General features: G+C 50.6%; 1 non-coding gene across 1 annotated transcript; it reads right to left on the bottom strand.

The window, feature by feature from the left end:
* Positions 1–295: 295 nt before the first annotated feature.
* On the bottom strand, positions 296–367 carry TRNAE-UUC (transfer RNA glutamic acid (anticodon UUC)). The gene has a single exon. It is a non-coding gene; the product is annotated as a tRNA-Glu (tRNA).
* Between the last annotated feature and the right edge of the window lie 19,689 nt (positions 368–20,056).

Below are 20,056 nucleotides of genomic sequence, written 5' to 3'. Positions count from 1 at the left end.
ACTATTCTATGCTCGCGAGGCCCCCTACAATTCAAATGGGGCTTCAGTCAAGAATTGACTTATTAGATTAATAAGGGGGGGGAGGGAATTCTAGTGATTATCGAGGGCACTCGACTGCAACTTCCCCCCCCCCCACCCCAACATCCGGGTGGGGGGGAAGTCAAAGGGCCTCCCTCCCACCCCTGCATTGGGTGTAATTGTTTTCCAGTAAAGCCCCTAGAATTCTATGGCCCCTACTATTCTATGGATCTCGCAGCGAGATCATCTATCTGGGATCTAGTGACCCATGAAACAATATCCCCTACGGGAATCGAACCCGTGTCTTCGACATGAAAAGACGATGTCCTAACCACTAGACGAAAGGGACCCGCCCCCCCCTTCTATAGAATTCGTCGAACTCCATCTGGAGTGGCCTCGACCGAACCGATGGGTATAGATTCTAGCATACCGAACCCCTGGGGACCAAACCGCTATTAGAAAAGGGTGGGGGGGATTGGGATCTATCATACCGAACCCCTGGGGACCAAACCGCTGTTCTAGTAGCGGGGTGGGGGGGATGCACCCGATGAACCCCGAGCCCATAGAATATAGGGCCGCCGGCGAACTAACCAACCCTCCGGTTATATAGAGGGGGGGGGCGGGGGGTTGGGGGATGGAGAGCGACAGCGAGCCCCCCGGTGGCCATAGCCATTTCAGCTCCATCAAATTGTAGGGGTGGCTCGAGATTCTATACGTAACATGACTATAGGCTATAGGCCGATGAACTGCTTCCCCTATAGATAGTAGGGCCCGTAGGGTGGGAGGGTTAATTAATCAGTAATTAATTCGCCCATAGCCTCCTCCCACCCACCCGGCGGGGGCCCTTCTATCAAGAATAGTAGGGGGCTAGAGTAAGCTCGCCCTACAATTCTATGGGACTGATTAATTAAGGGTGGGCCACTATCGAGCCCCTCCTCACTGGGCTATAGTTGCTGATTCGATTAGTTATTCTAGCATGTGTGGGCCCCCTTAATCGAATCAGCAACTATATAAGATTATTCCCTGCGCTGATTAATTAGGAGGTATCTCCCCTACTATTCTAAAGGGGTGGGGGGCTAAAGGGAAGCAGGCTTCAATCAAGCCCTACAATTCTATGGGACTGATTAATTAGAGGAGGAGAGTTGGTGGAGGATATAGTTGCCGCCCTCAAATTATATGGTAGGGGCCCTCATGAACCAAAGGGATGGTTTCATCGGGAGCCCTACTATTCGCGATGGGGTGGAGGGTATCTCGCCCTACTATTCTATGGGGGTGGGTGGATATAGGGAACACCCGCCCCCGAATTCTGTTGGGGGTTTGCCGCCATTTATCGGTAAGGGGCCTAGCCTTGGTCGCCATAGACTAGTAGGGTTTCTCCTCGATAGTTCAGCGGGTGTTCATGGGGAATTCTAGTTGGTGGGTGGGAGGAGATAGCTCGGCTATCATTCCATCAGCTGGGGTCGACCCAAGCACTCGACTATGAGAAACGGGATCGGGTTCTTGATCCATACCATTAGAAGGATAAGCGGCAGTAAACCGGAGTGGCTGAGGCGAGTGGATAATCACTTCAATTCCGAGAACTAGGAATCCGAAAAGAGTTGATCATCACTTCTCCCTACCTCTTATCCTCCCACTGCTCGCCACGAACCACCCGACTAGGAGATCGGTTTGCCATAACGACCGGGAAGGGATGAGAGCTTCCTAAACTTATCTTTTGAATTCACGACCCGACAACTCGATATTTCTTTATTCGCCAGGTGGAGCAGCAGGTAGGATTCTTTCTGAAGCGGGCTCGAGGCCTAACTGTAATGTCAACAACTTGGAATAAATCGTCGAACTGTAGAAAAAGAAAGTGCCGGTGAGCAGCCCCTTTAGAATAGTAGGGCCATAGAATAGTAGGGGCCCGGCGGGCGGGTGGATCGTTTCATCAGTTTCCTGGGGCTGTCGGAGAGGAATGCTTGCCCGGCAAGGGACGAATGGAGGGATCTCATGCTCTCACTCAATCCGAAGAATCAGGGCGATCCGCTTCTCGACCAGCCGGCTATCCTTCCCTCCAAAAGATCTCAAGCTCTCACTCGATCCGTTCAAGTAAGGCATGGTCTTCATGGGCAGGAGGTGTAAGTCGATCCGGTGGGGGAGCAACTAGAATTCCCCAGCACCGGGGGTGACCAGAATTACCCTCGTTTTTTTTATATCTCCTCCGTAACTATAGTCCCACCCAACCCGGAACTATCGAGTCCCTACCCACCCATAGGCCCACCCCGGCATGTGACGTATGGATGCGATGAGGCCATTAGCGCGTAACTGCTCTTTTCGGAGCAGGCCCCGTAGGGGCGTTAGCGATGGTGCAGATATTATATAAATGATAAATGCGGGTGATGCGTAACTGCTCTTCTCGGAGCAGGCCCCGTAGGGGCGTGGGTATACTTAAAGGGCTAAAGTGGCGGCGAGGTATACCCAACCTTTCATCAAGCCCAACTACGGAATTCGTATTTTGACGGGATGGACTCCAACCAGCGAACGGGCAGAGCACCCATCACTCCCTTCGTCCGAGGGACGAGGGAGAGTCGACAGCGAAACACATTGGTCCTATGGTTCATGGGGAATAGTGTCCCGGGGTGGGAGGAGTAACTGGGAGCTGGATGCACCAGTGTCCAATGTGCACGAACCCTTTGACCGGGTGGTAAACTATAGTTCCGGGGAACCCAAACAGCTGTGCTTCGGGGTGAGCCCCGAACAATTACTTTTGCGGGGAGGGATCCTTTTTCGTGCGGGCAGGGGTCTGATCCTTTTTCGTGCGGGCAGGGGTCTGAGGTGGCTCCTCTCCATCTCGGCACAACAATAGAATAGAGGGCCTCCGCGTGTGTGGGGATGGGTGGGGGGTTAAGGGCCACCCCCCCTGCAGAACTAGAATTCCTTATTCTAGCCCCCTACCATTCTAAAGGGCTAGCGGGCTGATTAATTGACTGATTAATTGCGGGGGGCATCATTCCGGGGAAGATTAATAGTCGACGTTCATCTCCGGATGCTGCCAACTCCGCTACTCCCGATCTCGATGATCCCGCTCAAGTCCCAGAGGATCACGTGCTAAAAAAAGGTGGACCCCACAGTGAAGGCATGGGTAGCACTCGCTGTAGAGGCAGAGGCTGAGGCTAAGACACCACTTTGTTCAGTCCCGAATAAGAGTAAAGGCAGGGGGAGCTGGGATGGTATGAGCATGGGTGGGAACACCAAAGGCAAAGACAATGGTAGCATCAAGGACAAAGGTGGAGGTACTACCAGTTTTTTACCCCCCCCCATTTATTGAAACTGTAGCCTAAAGAAACAATGGGCCAGTCTCTATAGCAGTTGTTGATTATGTGTGGCTTTCACTTGGTCTACTTAAAGTAGGTTGGTTAAGGTCCGGCTTACCTGCTCGTATAATGGATGAAACTCCTGGCCATGCCGTAGGAGAATCCACCACTTGTTTTACCACCTTTGCCTCTACCTCCGCGGATGGGGGATCAACTTCAATGATTCTTCAACCAGGTCATAAGTAATGAGCTATCTCTATCTATCCCGTTTTACTAGAACCATCACTTGTAGGTACACTGGTTGGAACTCCTCTTTCTAGAACATCATAGAATGCCGGAACAGCGCTTAACAATTCGAGTGTCAGAGCCTGCAGCATTCCTTCCAGATCGATAGATTGTTTGATAGCCCGTAACAAAAGTGGGTAACCTCACAGCGACTAGCCATAGAATAGTAGGGGCCCCCCACCCATAGCATAGGTATAGGCGTAGGGAGTAGGAGGAGAGGCAGGACCAGCTTTTGACCCCGGCTAGATAGTAGGGGACCCGGAACCTATTAAAGTAGACCCAGCTACAGTTTCATCCGTTGACTCAGAACCTGTTTATCTAGAAACATATAAGCCAGTAGCAGTCCTATCATCAGTGGCAGAGTCTGCAGTAGCATATCCATATCCTGTGGCGGAGGCAATAGAGGTTGCCGGGGCAAAGGCATGGTCCGATACATAGGCAGAGGCAGTAGTAGCAGAGCCAAGTCCATCTATTGGAGATCCAAGTCTAGCGGATTCAGGCTAGGGGTGGGTGGAAGAGCCGGGGCTTACTCTAGCTTATTCTAGCAACTACCCTCAAAATAGTAGGGGGCGTATTCTAGCAAGCTAATTAATTCACTGATTCCCTACCCTACCCCCAGCCGAATTGGGCGGGGGCTGGGGGCCCCTACTATTTGGAAAGGCCTAGCGAGCTAATTTCGTGTAGGTGGGTGGGTTCCTTCTCAATGCAGGGTGGGTGGGAAGCAATAGTTGGGTGGGAGGGCCCCTACTAAATGTTGGGTGGGCCCCTACTATTCTAAGGGCCCTACGGGGCGATGCCGGTTGGGTTATTGTAGCGTATTCTAGCAGGCAACTATGCCCCCTGTAGCAAGCTGATTAATTGCCAGCCCCACACACATGAACTGATTAATTAAGAATTGCCCGACTTTGCAAAAGTGGATACGGAACGGATGGAAAAAACGAAAACTTTCTATTATCAACAGGAAATCATTTTATGTGACCTCGCAGCACCACCATGCCGGTATTGTACTGAACTCCGTCGGATGTGGGCTACAAACCCAGCATTTCTTGGTCGCTCTCGCTCGATCCGCCCTACAATTCTATGGGAAAAGTTCTGCCCCTTTAGAATAGTAGGGGGATCTCTAATAAAAACTGCATATCGATCTATTGGTGGATATAGTTGCATAGGCATGTTACGTATATAATCTGGCGATTTCAACTTCGACCCCTATAGATTGTAAGGGCGGAAGCATCTATACGACTGTGGGGCAATCTATAGCCGGGGAAGCAGGGTGGGACTCCCCACTATAGCCACCCACCCCTGATGAACCGGGGGGCATAGTTGCCCAGGTTAGCAATACACCCGAGATTGAAACGAATCGAAGTGCTCTCGGGTGAGTCAACCAATACACCCTCGATTTTGAAACCTCTGCAGGCTCCCCGCGAGGGCACTCGACTGCCAGATAGGCCCTTGGGGTGGGTGGGAGGAGGAAGGGGAATTAATCAGCTTGCTATACTTTCTATAGTGGGGGGATAAAAACTCCAGATATTCTAGTAGGATTAACGATCATTGCTTTCGCATCCGAACCTGGTTCCGGAGATTGGAAGATATGTTTGTTTTCTTGTCAGTCGAGTGCCAGCTCTCATCGAGAAGATTCCCTTCTCATCGTGTGGGGATGGGCTTCCGGGGGGTTAATACCTTTAAATGCCCCAACACAATACAAGGGATGGCTTTCAGTCGACCCTTCCTTCCGAAGGCACAACATCACATCCTCGACTCAATCTCTCCATCCGAAGGCAGGCCTTGAAACATCAGCCATTTCCGAAGTCACTCGAGCTAAGTCTGCCCCAACACTAAGTCACTTCCAAACGATCGGGTGCGTGCTTAAAAGCCATAATGGCAGGTCGACCTCCGATGAATCGCCCCAGAAGCTACAGGATGAGTTACACAGTTCGTCTCCGGCACATTCTGTCATTCTTCCCTCTGGGCCTTAGGGATATCCGCCCGCATCTTATAGTAGTAATAGAAACTCTCGGGCGCTAGCTTTATTTCTCGAAGTTGGGGCCCCAAGCTCTGGAACTGGGTCGAGGTCTTCAAGGAGAGGGACTTATTAAAGAAAGAAAAGGAGCTAAGTAAGTCACTGATGGCCTTCTGCTATGCTCTGCTATGCCCGGAGCTTCCCTTCCGGAGATCCCGGCCCGAAACAACACTTGTCAATCCTGGTATGCATGGGGAGTAGGTACGAACCAACCGGCTTCATGGAACCTCCGATCTCTCCCTCTGTGGCCCTACCGTTCATTCAAGCAATGCCCAACTGCAGCCATCATGGACTTGTTTTGCAAACAGGATCGAACCAGCGACTTAAAGGAGAGGATTAAGGGCAGTGCTTTTGCAACCCTTTCTATCACCCAACAATCCGAGCCATTGAAATGATAATGACAAGCTGGGCCTTCCTTCCTCTCCCGCCGGTCGAGTTACTGAACCATTCGTAAGCAGTCTTCAGAGGGAGATAATCTGAACTCAAGGCCCCGGCAAAAGGAACAATTGGAAGAAATAGAGATGTGGCTTGCTAGCGAACTGCACCCGGTTGTTTCAATAGTTGGGCAGCCATCCCTTGTTCTGATTGGTCGACTGAAGCGAGAAAGCTCTTCCTTTCTGTCTTGAGCGTGGAACGAACAAACATTTGAAAGTAGTAGTGATTCCCCGGGGGCGAGGGATGTTCAGCCAATGCGGTAGCTCGACTGCTCGCTCCTATGTCGATTCCTCGAATCCTGTTCCTCTATTAGTTGATCCACACATTTTCTACGTAACATGCCGGGAGGAAACGTAAACCCCCCACCCAACCCTACTAGAACCTCCCACCGGTAACTATAGTAGCCTCCCACCCAACCCTACTAGAACCTCCCACCCTAAGGGAGGTAAGGTTGGGATGGGTGGGATGGTCTAGTTTTGGGAAGAAGAAATAGTGGTTGGGCCAACTAGAACTCCCTCCCGGCTCGATGGTTGCCAAATGTGGGGATGGGTGGGGGGTCTAATTCGTATAGAATCTGCCTTCAGAAACTATAGGCCGGGCTGGCTATAATTGGCACGAACGAACTGGGCGGGAGTGATAGCTCGAATGCACCGGTTTCAGGCTCGGATGCATTTCAGTTTGGCTCTAATGAATGGCATGGTATGGTTCGGTAATACGTAAATAAGATACCGCTCCGCACCTCTATCTGAGACTGACTGCCCACCTCATGCATCTGAAACAAAACTATTCTTCTGTCCCAGCATCCGAGAAACAACTAACCACGCTTTCTACCCCACCCAAAGCAATACTTTAGTTGTCGATGTGAAAGGGTGGGGGGGAGGAGCGAGAAAGAAGAGGAGTTCCCGAGGGCCACGGCATGGGGGAACTAACCTCATCTTACCTGCTCGAAGTGGATAGTGGGTGAGATCAACCCTTCCCCTATTTCCCCTCCCGGTAAGCCTCAACGTGCCGGGGAATAGGAATCTCATCTCCGAGGCATACTAAACTCTTTATTCCCATTCCGCCTATCTCCTCCACCCACCCCGGTGGGAGGCCCGGGCTGGGGAAGGAAGGGAATAAGATGAAAAAGGGCCGTTCCCAGCTACAGTTCTAGTGAGGGGTAGCAACTGTAGCTGGGGTGGGGCTGGGGCTTATAGTGAGGGGGAGGGAAAGGGGAACGGATATTTTATCTTGACTAGAAGGGATCGGGGTGGGGGGAAGGCTTCATTTTCGGAAGGGCCGAACAGAATAGCCCATGGAGGATGGACGCCGTGCAACTATATTCGACGTTCTAGTGGAAGTTCTAGAGCTAGTGCTAGAGCTAGAGCGTTCCGCTAGAGCTAGAGCGTTCCGCTAGAGCTGTTCGACGTTCTAGAGCGTTCCGCTAGAGCTGTTCGACGTTCTAGTGGAAGTTCTAGAGTTAGTGCTAGAGAATTGGTCACTTTCACATTGATGAAACCCCGGTTCGCGGCAACTGATCAAGCATGGACGACTCGCAGCTACCCCACACGAGAGAATACTCTTCTTTAAGCAGAACCGAGATTCATTCGTGGGGGCTCAGACTCAAACTCCCCTTCTCAGCCGGCGCAGCCCGTCCTCTCCAGTTAAAGACTCCTCCTTTTACAGGACGAATTACCGGTTATTGAACGCAGCATACTTGGACGAGACGCAGGGCGTCGATGAAAGAGCCAGGGGAACAGAGCACTGCAGAAGGAAGTGATTCACCTGAGGAGTTAGGTGAGTCGGATTGGCCAGAACTACCAGAGACACCTCCGCCCAGACCACCACCGGTCCTCTCATCGGACAAGCACGAATAGCGGGGCGGAGATACTCTCTCACTGAAAAGACTTTAGACACTGCTACTATGTCCGTATACTCACCCCACTGCTACTATCTCTCTCTAGAAACCCTACAAGAAAGGAGGGCCCCCACCCCGGCACTAGTTATAGTAGGGGCTGGACGTGAGACAACGGAGCACTGGTCTTCCCTACTATAGCTATAGACGGGGTATCACGTATATAATGGTGGGTGTGGAATCTCGCCATAGCCTATCTTCATTAATCTATAGCTATCGAGTCCCCCCCCACCCTGCATGCAGGGGGCTATAGCCCTATTGAACCCCCCGCAACCCCCCCTCTACTATAGTTGAGTAGGGCAGTTGAGTTGAGTGCCGGGGTAGCCCTACCCCCCTAGGGTGGGGGGGAATGGTAGGGGGGCGAAAGGAGAGGGGCCTCCCACAATTAATCTACCTCTAATTCAATATTAACCTGCTAGAATAAGCAAATATATTAACCTTCCCGCCAACTAAGTACCTTCGGCCTTCCGGTGCATGCAGAGGGATTGTTATTGCGGGAGGGTTCTCTATCTTGCCCGGTAGATGCCGTTGGATAAGTCCCCCGCGTCACTTTCCACCCACCCTGCATGCCCGGGCCCCTACCATTCTAGCCGGTAGTCGGTATCTCCCCTACTATTCGCCAGGCCGGGAGGAGATAGTTGGGTGGGAGGTATAGCCCTATTGTTCCCTCCCGATGAACCGTGGGCATGTTACGTATAGAATCGAGCCCTATTATTCTATTATTGTCTAGCCCTATACCCACCCACCCTGCATGGGGGGCATAGGCTTGGGGACGGGTGGGAGATATAGTTCCGCCGGGGGTTTGCCCGGCTAATATTGGTGGGAGATGAAGGTTCGAGATCGATTCTCCAGAATAGAGATCGATTCAACAACGGCGAGAATTGAAACCGGGCCGACTACCGGCCGGGGCCCTCGAAAAAAGATCGATATCTTCTACGCGGGTGCAGCTAAAGCTTCGTAGCGCTAGCACGGTTTACTCGCCATTGCGCCATATTCCTCCGTCGGACCGGTTTAAGATCTAGGTCTAAAGCCAGAGCAAGAGTCAGTCCCACAGCCAATTTCAGAACCAGTGCTAGTCCCCGATTATTTCAGCTTGAAGAGTGGGCCGGGTTCACTCTTCTCCTATTCTCACCTCTGCACTTGAGGGGTGCTAAATTGGGGGCTATCTATAAAGAAAGCATGCTGTTGCCTGCCGTTACCTGTCACCTTCCTACGGCCTATGCCTCGCTCGCTGTCTGCCGAAATGAATTTCATGTGTAGGGAAGAGAGGAAGTACGCTTATTCACCGGGTCGATGGAATGAGCTACACTTCTGGATGGTGTGGGTACTGCTTCCTACCCTTACGCATTTTGGAAAAACACAGAAACAAAATAGGGGTCTCTATCAAAATCCAACCGGATGGGCCCAGCCAGCACGTGAAACACTTCGTCTGAAGAGGGGAAGGGTCCATCTTGCTTCTTGTTTGTGAGGTAGATTTATCACAATGGTGGAGAGAAGTGAGAAGGGCAGAAGATATTCTAAAGTTGATCGGGATGGCTGTCCCCCTATGTTGGACCGGGGCTCGTGGCACACCGCCGCTAAACGAACATTATCGAAGGGGTAATCTAAAACGCTCCGAACCGGCTCTACTTCATCTGCTTCCTTTTCGATCAACTTTCAAGCGCTCCTTTTCCACTTTATGTAGAAATAGGTTACGCCTTACGTTCCTTTCTCTCCCGGCAGTCATACTCAATCAAGTGCCCTAACCGGATACGGCTCACTAACTCGGAATGGCTGGAAAATGATGATACCTATTCGATAACTACGAGACCTACTGGAATGTATTTCGATGGGTAGGAGTAGTACCTATCTATGATTGCTGGACTCCCTACCCCCCATTATTGGTGGGCTTGGCCATAGGTGGGCCACCACGCCTTTATCGTTCCTGTACTTATTGAAGGAAATAAAGTAGTAACCCTGACGGAGTACCGTCAGTCTGACTTCGGAACCCTTGCCTTCTAAGTGAACTACGTGACCGAACGAAGTTAACGAACCGAACAACTAAATAAGGGTGGGTGGCTAGGCTATCGGTCGGTAAGATACAGTTTGGGAGCGCATCTCGCCCGAGACAATAGACGGTGGTAATAACTTTGAGGAAGCCGATTCGGGAAAGGCCAAAGTACACCTACCTAAGCATCATCGGTCGGTGAATACAGCCGCCCCATAGTTAACTCGAGGTCCCGCTGGGCGCATCGGGATAGAAGGGAGGGAAAAGAACTAACTAAATGTGGGCCCAATCAATCTAATCTAAATAGGTGGGTGGACGCTTTCTGCGTTCCTTAAGTTGGTTAGTCCGAACGGGAATCGGATAGTGGGCTGCTGGGTAAAGAGGGCTCGCAAGAGAAGGCTGATCAGGCATCAGGGGCCTTGATTAACCGAAGAGGAATGAAATAGTTAATAAATGAGTTATCGAGTTACAGCACAAACAAGCAAGATAAGGGCTTGTCTCCGGAAAAGTGCCAAGCCCCTACTACTGAGTTAGTTATAAGTATTGATCAACACTTATAGAAGTAGGTGGGTGTGTGGTGTTTCCTCCTTAGTTCACCTTATATACGTATCTTAGGAAAAGAATATAGCCTCTCGCTTAACGTACCTCGACCTCCTATGTCGGTCGGGTCACTTAACGTACCTAAGTTACTTACTTATTCCTTCCGAGACTAACCAATTTAAGGCCGAAGCCAGCGTGAGTAGAGGGCGTCTATAGCTCCTTCATCTCGTATCGAGTGGTGCATGTGCGTAAAGTTGGAACACTGAGGATGTTTCAGAAGTCGGAACAGGTATGCTGGTCCTGTCTCTGCTCCAGCTACCCTTGGCTCTGCTTCCTCACCCCGATCACGAGAATCAGCTTTTGGATCTGCGGCTGAAATGCTTATACCTCTGCTGTTTCTACCTCTACTTTTGGTGTATATCCTACTGCCCCTGCTCCCGTGTCCTATACCCTTGCAACCTTTGCTATGGCTCCTTCTGGATCTGGAAATGGATTACGAAGGCGCTGACGAGCATCATAATCTCTACCAGCATCATAATCTCTACCAGCATCATAATATGGACCACGATCTGGAATAGAATAATCTGGCTCCCCTATTTATATAAAGGGTGCCACGGGGCCCATACCAGCCGAGAACTTTGCTGGTGGATTGACTGAAGCCGGATCTTTACCCCCTTATACCCCATTCAAATAATAAGGGGGTTTTCGATCTCTTTCTGCTGTTGGAGGATCGAGTGAACGGAACAACGCTACTTCAGAATATTGGGAACAAACACCAGTCAGCGGAACACCCCCTATTCGTCTCAAGTTGGAGCGGACAACGGAACCCAACAGAGGAGAACACGTGGCTACGTTGGGGGAACAAGGACAGGGTATAGTGCTCACTGTGTTACTGTCTCTACCGCTTGTCCCCGGTGCCTATGCCCTTGCTACTGGTGGATCTCGGGGATACAGCTGGGTGAACTCAAATGGATGGGGCAACTGGCTGAGTCAACTGCCTCTGCCATCTTTGCCATTCACTCTGCCACCTGCAACCTTATCTACTGCTTCTGCGGGTGCTACCCTTGCCTCTCTACCATGCTACTGGCGGTACTGGGTATAAATCTCGAAGAGGGCTGCGGACCTGAAGGATCCGGATTCGAATATGTGAGGTCAACTACCTATGCTCTAGTTGATTGTGCTCTTGCTTCCCCATGCTCTAGTCCCCTTATATAAGTAGGGGCTCCTGCTTTCCTATGTTTGGTCCTGTCCCTCTAGCGCCCACCTCTGGTTCCCCTTTTCCCCCTGTCTTTCCTCCTCGTGCTCCCTCTGATACACGCTGATTGACTGGCACCTAAAGGCAATGCCTCTGTTACTCATCCTTGCCAGTTCCAGCTTTATTCTTCTAGGGGTTTAATATCGAGTTACAGATCTGGATCCATAACCACCACCAGCAGTTTTCAATGGAGAACCTTTCGGGGGGGGCAGAGCTAAATGCAGGCCAGTGCTATAGCCCGTTTAAAAGCTAGCAGTTGAGCCACCACCAGTTTCCGTTTGAGTCCACATGGCCAATTCCAAAACCTCTGATCTGCGGCCCATGACTATGCCTCCGATTTATGCGATGACTACGCCTCCAATCCATCCTTAGCCAATCCCCATCCAATCCATACATGGGCCCGTCGCATCTAACCCTTCCGTTCCAAAACTACATGGACAATATATGCAAGTCCCTGATTTACCCTTGGTCGGTATGGTCAGGTGTATCTCCAGTAGTAGTCTCTCTGGAATGAATAAGAATAGGGCGGTGTTCGGCTCAGTTCGGTGGGTTTGGAGTCTCCGTTTCCCGCAGGAATGCATTGATTCAATCCAATCGGGACCAAAGAGCAAGGCGGTGGACGGGAGTTGGTCTAACACGAAGGGTTGGGGTGCTTGTCTTAGTGTAGTAATTGAAGTGGGGCCGTAGGAGGTGAACGGTGCAGAATTCAGATACTCCCATCGAAGCACCGAAGAATACATCGTATTATGAGAGCAAGTGCGTATTTCTCTGCTTGTTACTGTAGTTCCATATCCCGATGCAGATCTACCAGTTTTAGATCCTCTAGTTTAAGAACCAATTCCAGCCAAGTTTTTGCAGATTCAGTGCCATAGTCAGAAGAAGAGCCACCAGCGGCCCCCTACAATTCTACGGCAGTTCTAGATTGAGTTGACTAAGAATCAAAGGCATAGACTACGGAGAAAGCAGGGGCATCACCCCTTTTATCGCTTTACTATGGGGGTCAAGGCGTAGGGCTCGGTCAACTGTTTATGGTTTTCAATCTAGAGGCCTTGGATTTCCAAGAAATGGGACGGGAAGGGATGCTCCGGCTCCTTCTAACTCTCAATATTGATCTGCCTTTGCTCTCCCACCCGAAAAACGGAAGGGCAACAATATCTGTTCTCGGAAACCCGACCCTGGCAGGAGAGAGAAGAAACGTCTCCCGCCGGGATCTCTCCTTCTTTATCGGATCTCTTTATATCTCCCTCCTCCCACCCTGCCTTATCTGACCCTTCCAAACGGGAACTAGAATCCCCACCCAACCCTAGCCATTCGGGTTCGGAGTGATCGATCTCTCTCTCCCAGGAGCCCTACGGGGTGGGTGGGAGGACAAAAGGGGGCGAGGGTATCCTTGAGAAAAGAGAGAGGCTTAAAAGTGTACGACGATGCCTCATCAGATTACTACGTAACATGCCCAACACCCCCAGATCCAGCCAAACCCCAAACCCCCATCTATATTTTATCTAGGCCGAACCTTGCCCCCACCCCTTTAGAATAGTAGGGGATCTACCTCCAACTATCCCCCGCCCGGGAGGAGGGCTAGCAGGCGTCATTAATGGCAGGGGGCCCACACACGTTCATTAATCAGTTCATTAATGGCGCCCCCATAGTTCATTAATTAGCCTGCTAGAATAACGGTCGGGGGCCCCCCTCCACTCGAGCCGTTGCTAGAAGAACTGTTAATTAATAAGCCCCATAGAATAGTAGGGGGCCCCCCTCCAATTATAGTTGCATTTATAAGCCTGCCTTTAGAAGAGTAGGGGGGCATCAGTTCATTAATAAGCCCCCTTTTTCATTGTAGGGGGCTGCTAGCGAAAATAGTTGTTGTTCTAGAATCGAGGGTATCTCGAATTGACAAAACAGAATTCATTATAGTCGGGTTATCTCGCCCTACAATTCTATGGGACAAAACTAGGCAAAACAGCGGTTATCGATCTATAGAAGGTGGGGCACCAACCATGAGAGGCAGGCACGTCCCCGAGCTTTCATTCCCTTCTCGAGAATAGTGGCAGATTGAGTGACTAATATTGGGTGGGGCGATGGATCAACTTCCTCGTTTTGCTGCGGTCCTGCCCTACCCTACCCTTAGTTGTTAATAGTTCCCGTCGAGATGTGTCCGAGTAGCCCTTCATGTGCCGTTCCCAACTCCCGTTCGGCTAGAGCTAGTGCCCTACTCTACAATGGGGCGCCCACCGCTAGAATCTGGTGGAGGGCTTCTGGTCCTCAAGGGTCATAGGTTAGTCATTCTCTCCTATTAAGTAAGTAGCTATTCCTGCTCCGAGATGCCCCCTACCTATATAACTGGGAGTTGCTTTGGCCTCTAACGGGCCCCCCGCTTTATCTTCCACATGAACCATAGGAACTAACTATAGTTTCCCACCCGTTATCCAACTAATCTACCTCTAATTAATCAGTTCATGCGAGCCCCCTACCATTCTAAAGGGCTAGCAGGCGCATTAATAACCTGCCCTACAATTCTATGGGTGGCATTAGCCTGTTAATTAATCAGTTCATTAATGACGCCCCAGCCCTACAATTCTATGGGGGCATTAACCTGCTAGAGTAAGGGGCTGCTAAAATAGTTCTAGAATCGAGCGCCTCCGAGTTGCTAGAATAACATTAATCAGTGCCCTACGCCGGGTAGGCCCCTACTATTCTAAGGCAATTCTAGTTCTGGGAACGGAAGAAGGGTTGGGTGGCCCCTACTATTCTAAGGGAAGGTGCGGGTGTTCATAAACCGGAATGGCCCCTACGGGCGGGAGGGAATCTTAGTTCATGGCAGTTCGGCCCCTACCATTCTATAGGCCCCTACTATTTTATGGGAAGGATATAGTTGGTGGAGGGGAATTATGGTCCCCAGGGCGGGGCTCGCTCCTTTCTCGATCGACATCGAGTGAGCAACCGGATCAACATCAAGTAATCAACATCATATACCACTCCGCATTGGGAGAGCGATTCAATACTATAGATGCTCTCTGGCTAATCCCTTCAACTAATATACCTCAACTATAGGGATGCAGGCCCCTACTATTCTATGGGTGGCAGCAGGGTGATAACAACAACTATGCGGGTGGGCCTATGCCCCCGCAAGCTGATTAATTGCTTGCCGCAACTAGAATTGGTTACTCTTTTGGCAAGCGTGCATTAATCTGGGGGGCTAGCAAGCTGATTCCCTTCAAATAGTAGGGAGCTATAAACTGTTCCGTCAATAATTATCCGAACATAATTGCGATTGAAAGCGCATCCCGAGATTCTATACGTAACATGAGGGGTGGGTGGAATAAACATTGCCCTACTATTCTCAAGGGGGCATGTTACGTATATAATCTGGCGAAGATAGGATGGGAAGCAATGAAATGACGGATGGGAAAATGAATGATATTACTTTCCACCCCTCTAGAATTCCCGGGTGGGAATTTAGGAACAGTGGGGGCCCCACCCTGCTTCGGCTAATCCCTACCTATCATCCCACCCAATTCTAGCCCCTACAATAATCTACCTCCATGCAGGGGGGGCCAGGGTAGCGAGTGGAGTTCTTGGCGGGCCAGATTCTATACGTAACATGCCGTCATTCTAGCAGGCGTACATTAATAAAGTGGGAGGGACTCTAGAGGATTAGCCGTTGAATCTTAGTTCGTCAACTACCTGGCCCCCCCTGGGAGGTAGATTATTGTAGGGGTGGGTGGGAAGCAATAGTTCCGGGAATTGAACAACTACCATAGAATTGTAGGGGCCCTCCCACTTCATTAATCAACCTGCTATAATAAGGAAGCAATAGTTCCGGGTGGGTGGTCTAACTAGAATTCCCTCCCACTTCATTAATCAACCTGCTATAATAAGGAATTCTAGTTCCGGGAATCGTCAGTTCGCGGGACTCGACTGCTAGTGCGACAAGGGATGGAACCAGAATGGCTCACTCTATTTATTGCATCTCGAGTTTGGGTAGGGTGGGAGGTTATCAATTTCATACGTAACATGGATGGGCCCCTACTATTCTATGGCACACCAACAGCGGATAATCTATTAAGGGAGCAGCGCTTTATCGGAAGGGAGCACCAACTCATGCTAACTTTATCGCCCGAGAAAGAGGATAATTAACAAAGGATGGGAGTCCCGCCTACCTGAGCTTTCATTGGAGCCTACCTACTTTCCTGCTAAAAGGACCTACTTTCCTGCGGGTCATTCCATCCTTTTTGATTTATTGGCTGTCCAGGGCAAGGATAAACTAACTTGCTTTTATATCCATCCTTCACCGCCCATCCATCCGGAGGGTCTAATCGGAAGTCAACCACTCAAAGGGCAACCGTTGGTGCCTACCCTTCCTACACGGTAATAAGGCCCTTAAAAGAGTAGGGGCCGGTTGACTCCCCGTAGGGCTTTCTCGAGTTCCCCTCCTTTAGTTGTTGAGTGGGCAACGGCATCTAGCTCCGTGAGGATGGAGAAGCCGATGGAGGGATGAACATGTGGAAATACAATATTCTAGTTTGAACTATATTCCCGGAGGAACTATTATTGTTCTCGCCCGGCCGTAGAGAAGTGATTAGATGGCGGGCCGGCTAAATGGATGGAAGGAAGGTCCGGAGGGAAGGAAGCTAACACGAACAAAAGTTCTCCATCCCACCGGCTCCAGTTCGTTTAGCTTTCTAGATAGGGCGGCAGTTCGTCTCGGTTCCTGCATTAATGAAGGAAGGGACTAACTCAGGAAGGAAGGAAGGTGGAGGCTGTAAGGAAGGAAGTGAGGTTATTGTCGAATCCCTTTCCTTATCTAACTATAGTTGTACAGTTCAGCCCCGTCTCCTCCCACCCACCCCAACCTTCGTAGGGCCGGGAGTTGCTTAGCTTCCAACGGCATCTAGCTCCGGGCCACCCGGGGGTGCCACCCTCCTTTACACCTCCGGTGGCTCCGGATGGGAATGGTACCAAACGAAATAGTGTATTAGCTGCCGGAAGGAAGGAAGTAACGATGCCGGTCGGAAGAGATGTTGGCAGTGGGAGTTCAACGGCATCCGAGGGAGGGAGGCAGGGAAAGAAGCTACCCGGGGCCCCGGTTCAGGATGGAAAGCGAGAAATCCCGTCCAAACAAAATAGAAATAATAGCTAGTCAGTCGTTGGTTGAGGAAGTTAGAGAGTCGAGTGCTACAGAGTCGAGTGCTACAGAGTCGAGTGCTACTGGAGGCTGTAAGGAAGGAAGGTCCGGAAGGAAGACTAATTTCTAATCGGGGGTGAGTCCAACTAATATAGCTAGTCGCTGGACCGGTATTAAGTTAGTTGACTAGATTCTCTTTCTTTTTAGCTGGTGGGAGGCAAGCATAACTCGTTTCTTGATCCTTCACCGTTTCTCGCCTGGAGTTCTCACTCTTTCAGTTTAGCTCCATCGCCATCCTGCATCACTATGATGGAGCTCAGCTCTCCCGGGTTAGAATAAACAAGGAGGCGATGGTCCAGCTCAGGCAGGTTACCCGGCTCTAGGCTGGATACTTTCGTCGAACTCCGAGAATACTAAGTAGCTGAACTCCCGGGTGAATAAGTTCTCGATGGGAGGGTTCAGAAGCTATGGGAGGGAAGGTAGTTCCGGGAGGCAGTTGATTCCCTGGGGCCGGTGGGAGGAACTAGAGTTGATTGTCCAATGATAGTTGCCGGTGAAGGATGGCGGTGGGGAGAGGTAGCCCAGTCCGGGTGAAGGAGCATGCTTTCAGAGAATTAACGAGGGAGTCAGGAGGAGCCGGAAAGAAGAACTAGTTCAACCGGAGCGAACTAGCTGAGCAACACCAGCGAGGAGAGCAAACTAAACTAGATAATGAATACAAGGTTGTTTCTCGATCTCTATCCATTCCTGCTCCAATTCCAACATCGTTTCCTATTGCCGGAATTAATAAAAAGGGGGGGCGGGGGTAGCTCGAGAATGTTCGAGTTCAAGAAAGTATTCTCCATCGGGAAGCCCTACCATTCTATAGGCAACCGGTCGATCCAAATTAGTTGTTCGTTCAAGCCTTCATGCACCCTCGGTAGCAGAGAAGGTAGCAGCGGTGGCCCTTCATTGTTACACGATTCATTGTAGAGGAAAGGGCTCCATCAAAGTTACGCTCGGGATTGGAAATAGAAACAGTGGGCCCTACTATCTATAGGCAACTAATCTAGCTCCGGAAGGTAGGAGAAATAAACTTGCCATCTCATTTCTCAGAAAAGAAATCTCTTGCCATAGCAGCCTTCTCGCGATTCTAGTTAGAACCCCAGTTCTCGTTCTCGCCCGAATGAATTGCACCAGCAAAGCTCAATTCCTACCTTCCTTCCCACCCCCGGTAGTCAGATGGGAGGCCCATAGAATTTTATCTAGTTCCGCCGAGAAAGGTAGTTAGTCCACCCCCGGTAGATTAGTTGAGCCGCCCTTCCTTCCACCCCCAGGTAGAAACGGTAGATGCCGTTGCCTATAGATAGTAGGGCCCAGGGAGGGAGTTATACTATATCCGGGTGGGAGGCAATAGAGTTCAACTATCTCTGGGTGGGGGGGGGGTTCGAGCATGCCTCTGGTCCAGCCAAACAAAAGAGAAGTTCTCCTTCCCAGCAGGGTGGGAGGGAACTCTAGTTGGGCCATCGTTGAAGAGACCGGATGGGAGGCCCATAGATTAGGAGCCCCGCCGGTGGGAGGGAACTCTAGTACGGATATATTTGTTAGGCTAGCCACCGGGGGTGAAGGGAGGTAGGCGCAATAGGATAGTGGGGAGGATAATAAATAATAGCTGCGATAAAGAGGGAAGGCAAGCGATAAATGTTTGGATGGCCCTACTATTCTAATGGGCAGGATGGACAGTGGGAGTTAGTGCCTGAACCCCCGGTTGGAAGTTGGGGTAACTATAGATAGGAAGTTAGGGAGGGCCTTCACGAGGAGGAATAAATAATAGCTGCTGGTCCGAGTTCAAGAAAGTCTTCTCGGGACTAACTCGGATAGATAGTTCACCCCCGGTTGAGTAGAGCTTCACCGGGGGTGAGGACAGGCGCCCGGTTGGATTGTGAAGTTCAATCCTAACTTTCTCTAGTTCGTTATATCACTCTCCCCACTCACGGAGTCTCCGCTGCTGCTCGCGTCTGTCCTCTGGTCCACCGAGCGAGGGTGTGGGTGGATACCAGCATTACTTTCCGGGGTGTGGGAGGGAGATCATTACTTTCCCTCCAGCCTGAACCCCCAGGCTATCCGGCGAGCCCTTTTTTGAGATTAATTGTGGTAGTGAAGGATGGACAGATGGAGAATCCCATGTTCCTTCCTACAGTGAAGGGTAGTAGTGAAGGATGGAGGCCCTAAAGAAGGAAGTAGGATTGTTCAGTGTTGATTGGCCGGTGCCCTCGCTCCCTCAATTCAAATAGCCTCACTTTCTTGTTGTAAGGTTCAATCAGCCTCTATCCCTACCTCCTTTCTCGCTTACCCCCGCCCGATGGACTTTCTTTAACTATCTCTGGTCTCGCTGTAGTATCCTTCTTGGGGGTTGGGGCCATAGCTGATTGTTCGCATCTTTCCTGCCGGTTTCTGGTTTCTTTCTGAAAAAACGGAAGGCCCTCTATTTTTGAGTTGCTAGCTATATCCAGTCATCAACTCCCATCGAGTCCTTTGTTTCCCTCGGGAGAACTATCCCTCAACTATTTAGCTCTCCCTCTTTGTTTTAGCTGTGATCGCTCATCTACGTAATATCCGAACTCCCTCCCTGGGCCCCTACTATTCTAAGGGCAGTTCAGGTCAGTGTGTAGTTAAGGGAGGAGGGTTAACCCGGTCCCCCCATCTATTCGAGGTTAGGTCCCCTTCATTAACGATGTTAGGTCCGGAAGTTCAGTTATCCTTCCCGGGTTGGGTGGGTATAGGTTGGGCCGAGACCACCCGATAGGATGGGAGGACAAGCTTCCCTTCCGCCCGAGGGTGGGTGTATTAGCTGTTGCCGGAAGGTAGTAACGAGTTAACGAACGAGAAAGAAGGAAGTACCCGGAGGTGGACAAGATAACAAACAAAGGATGGATGCAAAGAAAGAAAGTTAGGTCCGTCCGATGGAAAGAAAGATCTAGCGGTTGGAAAGAATCAAAAATTGACCGGTAGGGGCGCACCCCTGAAGTTAGGGTCCCTCGAATCTAGTCACCGTTATAGCCTTCCCACATATAGTTTTTGACTTCCAAGAGAAAATGAAAGCATGCTCCTGAACCGGATGGGATGGAGAGTTTAAAGCCCCTACTATGAAAAGCGAGGGCAACGGCCCCTTCAAATAATAGGGGGGTGGGAGGGCCGGCAGCCTACTAGGAAAGGGAAACTAGCCAT

The sequence above is a fragment of the Cryptomeria japonica genome, unplaced genomic scaffold, assembly GCF_030272615.1.
Source record: "Cryptomeria japonica unplaced genomic scaffold, Sugi_1.0 HiC_scaffold_498, whole genome shotgun sequence".
Classification (NCBI taxonomy): Eukaryota; Viridiplantae; Streptophyta; class Pinopsida; order Cupressales; family Cupressaceae; genus Cryptomeria; species Cryptomeria japonica.
Note: the sequence above shows the minus strand (reverse complement) of the source record. Positions and strands in the feature narration are given on the sequence as shown.